Genomic DNA, 5,016 nt, shown 5'->3' with positions numbered 1-5,016 from the left:
GGAGGGGCCACCTCTCTCGGAGGGCCTCATGGGCCGTAGAGGGCAGGGAACCAGCCCCTGGAGGGCTGGGTGCATCCCCCCCCCTTGGGCCCATGCGCCTAGGGTTAGGGGGGGGAACCCTAGTGGGGGCGCCCCCCTTGCTTGGGGGGCAAGCCCCCTCCCTTGGCTGCCGCCCCCCTCTAGATCTCATCTAGAGGGGTCCGGCCCCCTTCCCCCTTCCCCTATAAATAGAGGGGCGAGGGGAGGGCTGCACACAACATCCAAGACGCAGCCCCTCCCCTCCCCAACACATCTCCTCCTCCGCGTGAGCTTGGCGGAGCCCTGCCACTCCATCACCACCACGCCGTCGTGCTGTTGTTGGAGCCTTCTTCCTCAACCTCTCCCTCCTCCTTGCTGGATCAAGGCGCGGGAGACGTCATCCGCTCCGTACGTGTGTTGAACGCGGAGGTGCTGTCCGTTCGGCACTTGGTCATCGGTGATTTGGATCACGACGAGTACGACTCCCTCAACCCCGTTCTCTTGAACGCTTCCGCTCGCGATCTACAAAGGTATGTAGATGCACTTCAATCACTCGTTGCTTAGATGAACTCATAGATGGATCTTGGTGAAACCGTAGAATTTTTTTTATTTTCTGCAACGTTCCCCAACAGTGTGTGTGCGCTATGGTGTATTGTAGTATGGCTTGATGATGCATATTTGTCAACTATGAATGTTAGGTCAAACAATTCATATGATCATTGGTCTCATACCAACAAAGTTCATCAAGAAGACCACGAATATGAAGTGGATGAGGACGGTGTGGGGTTGATCGATGCACCGAAAGGAAGGTCGGCAAACTACACCATGGACAAGGACATTTTACTATGCAAGACATGGGTGGCATGAGTTTTGGGTCTCTCATTGAAGAATTTGGAGGGATGGGAGGCATGAGTGCACCTCCGGGTGGCATTGGAGACATGAGTGGCATGGGAGCATATGGAGGCATGGGTGAGATAGGTGGCATGAGTGCACGTGCGGGTGGCATTGGAGGCATGGGAGCACCTATGGGTGGAGGCATGGGAGCACCTATGGGTGGAGGCATGCCTTCCGTTGCGTCGATGCCTTCTATGGATGGTGGCACTAGTGCAAACACCGTCCGAGTTTTCAAATGAAGAGGAAGAGCGTGATGGTGATGATGAGGAGGAAGAAGATGAGGAGGCATGGATGTTGATGTTTATTTGTTTGTGTGAACCTATATTTGTGTGAACTTGCTTGTGGTTTCATACTTTGAACTATGTCCTTCATTTGAACTATGATATGTTGGTGGTATGAATCATGATTTTGCTATTTTTAGATCATTTTATTTGGTTCATATTGTCAAATCGATATGTATTGTTTCACATTTTGCCAAGCACCGGATGGTCGCGCGCTGCACTATCGATCGTCTATTGAAGCGCTACCAGCGACGTGTTTATTTTTTGCGCGTCTGGAAAACCACCGCGCCACTCCCGCGCGCCAAACCGCTAATTCGGCGCAGGGAATTTTATTTTGGGCGCTGCACTTTCGCGCGACTATTGGAGATGCTCTAACCATGTTAAAGGGCACACTAGATATTAAGAGAAAAAAAATTAAAGGGTGCCTAGAAATTTTTTGTTCCTTTGTGTGGACCCATATCATATTCTCTAAATATGGTTTTATCATTTTTCTGTAAAAAGCTAGAGTATATCAAGCCATCAGGTATAACCCCCGAGAGCATGTCATCAGCTTGCTTATTCACTGGAGTGCCATCTTATGTGTCGAGAATTTTTCTCAAAATTCTCACATTCATTGGGTTCTCCAGTCTGCCTTGCCAGTGGCACCGTTTGTGATTACGAGCCAAGGAAAGGAATTGGGTTTTCTGGTATGGTTTTTGATTTGGTTTGAATGGCTAACCTTTCGTTCGATTCAGGTTGATATTTTTTTGAATTTTTGGATTTTCTATCAAATCATGAGCATCTTTTGAAATGCACGAACAACTTTTGAATTCCTGAATTTTTTTTACTCAACAAACATTTTTGAATCGATGAACTTTTTAAACATTTGAGAAAAAAATTCAAAATTTGTGTTCTTTTATTTCTTTGAAATTTTTCTAAAATTTCATGAACATTTTTTCCCAGATTCCCGAGTATGTTTTGAATACATGATCATTTTTAAAAAATCATGAACATGATTTTATTTCCCGACAATTTTTTCCTAATCATGTTTTTTTATAATTTGCGAACAGTTTTGCAATACCACAACATTTTTTGAATCAGCAATTTTTTTAAGATTTCCTAAACACTTTTTGAATTCACATACATTTTATGATTGCTCGAACATTTTTTAGAAAACTCACCACTTTAAAAATTTGGAAATCCCAAATTAGTTTGAAGAAGGAGGAAAAGACAAAAAAAAAATGCAAAAGAACAAGGGAGTTAAGCCCTTAAATGGGCCGGCCCATGAAAGCATATGTGGGAGAGGACGTGCATGAGAAAAGGGATGAAAAAAGGAAGGACGCATGCGCTCAAGCACAGAACAACACTTTCCAGGACGTGGAGTAACTGAGCGCGAGCTTAGATGCGCTCGATTTCGAGGTCGTCGGTTAGCGCTTCTGGATCGGAGCCATTTTTTTATATGTGCGGTTGCGGTGTGCCAGAAAATGAACACTGTTGGGGAATACGTACGTGGTTGTGCTGGGTGGTAGACGGCCGCCCGCCGTCGGCGAACTGAGCCGTGGATCAGAATCGGCGGCGCCATCTGATCCGTGGCTCGGGAAGTTCACTTCCTGTGTACCGGTTGCAGGAGCGAGAGTTTTCTTGCCCAGCGCGTGGATCATTTGGAAGCCGAGGACTACAGGATAGAGGCCAGGAGCACCGACGGCCACGGACCATGGTGTTTCTGATGTAGACGGTCGGCAGGTACTTGGATCTTTGCTTTTCTGGCCATGCCATCTCCATTTTTAGGCCTCTGGCTTAGCTGATGCAGAGGGTGCCTTTTTTTCCAAGTTTCAGATCCACTCTGCTTGAGCTAGGGAAGACTTTGATGCCTGCCCCCGTGGTTGTGAATGGCCCTGCGGTGACGGATTTTGAGGTGGCACATCAGGCGGAGCGCGAGGCGGCGCAACACCGGATGGCGGACAGGGGCAAAGCATAAATCTTCTCGGTGAAGGAGGCGGCAGCCGACAAAAGGGAGAGTTCGTCGCCGCCGCCAGAGCTGTCAACGATGAAGATGAATCCCGAAGCGCCGGGATGGAACACGAGGTTAGTGAAGAACAAGCTGTATCCCATCAGTTATTCAGGGATTTAGGAAACAAACCTAGACATGACTGAAGAAAATGTACAGTTGGAGCAAGTGTTGATTACTCACTGCATTGAGGAAATTCATGTTGTATGTGCTTGTGTTTGCAGGCTGATTGCTCTGTGCATTCAGAAAATTTATGTTTGCAAGCTGATTCCTCTCTGCATTCGTAAAATTGATGCCATATGTGCCTGTGTTTGCAGGTTGAGTGCTCTTTGCATTCGTAAAATTGATGCTATAAGTAGCTGTTTTGCGGGCTTAGGATTGGTACCGCCGCTCCTAGCAGAACACCGTGCCCAAATCGTATCAGTGCGTTTGAGAAGGCAGCCAGATGCTCGCAGAGAACCTAGCTGAAAACGTGATCACACTGGTTCTTGGTCCTACTTTCAACTCTTAGGGAGAGGTATACAACTTCTACAATCTGTACTCATGGGAGAAGGGGTTTGGCATCTGGTATGGGAAGAGCCGGCTAAATGCCGAGAGGACAAAGTGCATCCAGGAGTGCGTGGGTGCTCGGTGAGTAGTAAAATTTGCTTCTGGTGGTTTCTGATCAATAATTTCAGTTTGGCTCGGGACTACTTCTAATGTTGTTAATTGATAACATGTTGCAGGGTGAAGCTCGTGTTGAGAACACAAAAGGTCCTGGAGGTGATGAGTTTGAAACTTTGAATGCGAGTGTGGTCAGTTTGCTCACAAGGGATTGTTACGTAGCCATGTCCTGAAGGTAGTCTGAATGTGCTACAATGAATATATGTGAGGTATCACATTATCTAAAAATGCTGAACATCTTGTTTTTTGGTTGCATTCAGGTGCTTGATTTCATCAGAATAAAAGAAATTCCACAGAAGCACATAGTTAATAGGTGGACCAGAGATGCAAGTTATATTCTGCCTGCTCACCTTACACAATATCAGAGGGACTATAGTCACAAGAATCCATTCAGTTTTACGCATTTCACTGTGTGCTTCCTTAGTGTATGGGACCAAAAAATGTTTGTCGGTCTAGTGTGTCCGTCATCATTTTCGACGTTGTAATTCTGAACTTATCCTGATTCCATGTTTGATAAAACCCATTATGATTTGTGAATCCATGTTCTCAGGATTTCCTAGGATTATGACTATCCAAGGAAAGAGTTTGACATGCTAGTACTGTTTCTGAATTTTCGTTGAAGTGTGATGCCTGCCTTGGATATTTGATGAGCGTAACTCTAGATTTATACATATTTGAATTCTTGGGTAGTACTAAGTTTTCTGAATATGTAACGTTGAATTTATACAGTCTTGTAACTGTAAGTTTTCTGAATATGTAACCCTGAATTTATAGTCTTGCTGCGTGTGCACTGCTGAGCAATATGCAACAGTTCATGCAAATGCATCCAATGTGGTTCAGTTTTTCATCCTGGCTGTTGGGGACGATTGTGTCTCTAGTGTTGCTTGTTCATTGGTGCATAATATTTAATGGCGGTAACTCTGGAGGTTGCATTGCTGGTAAGTGTAAGCATGCCGCAGGTTGCGCGCTCTCGATGTTTCCATCTTTTGAATTTCGAAAGACTAGAGCATGAGAAGCAGAGGCTGTCTTACATAAACGGGAGCAGAGTAGCCGCTGGAGTTTGTCTCACCTCCAGCAATTGCTCGGGAGCAAATTGGCGTGGCTCCCTCAAAGCTATCTGGATCTGGATCGACCATAATAGAGTCTGATGCGAACTCGAAGTTGTGCGTACTA

General features: G+C 45.8%; 1 long non-coding RNA gene across 1 annotated transcript; it reads left to right on the top strand.

The window, feature by feature from the left end:
• The first annotated feature begins 2,657 nt into the window (after positions 1–2,657).
• LOC119281034 lies at positions 2,658–4,511 on the top strand. The gene is made up of 5 exons (XR_005138248.1): positions 2,658–2,915; positions 3,009–3,257; positions 3,498–3,810; positions 3,906–4,018; positions 4,104–4,511. It is a non-coding gene; the product is annotated as an uncharacterized LOC119281034 (long non-coding RNA).
• The last annotated feature ends 505 nt before the right edge of the window (positions 4,512–5,016 follow it).

The sequence above is a fragment of the Triticum dicoccoides genome, chromosome 3B (assembly GCF_002162155.2).
Source record: "Triticum dicoccoides isolate Atlit2015 ecotype Zavitan chromosome 3B, WEW_v2.0, whole genome shotgun sequence".
Taxonomy (NCBI): domain Eukaryota; kingdom Viridiplantae; phylum Streptophyta; class Magnoliopsida; order Poales; family Poaceae; genus Triticum; species Triticum dicoccoides.
Note: the sequence above shows the minus strand (reverse complement) of the source record. Positions and strands in the feature narration are given on the sequence as shown.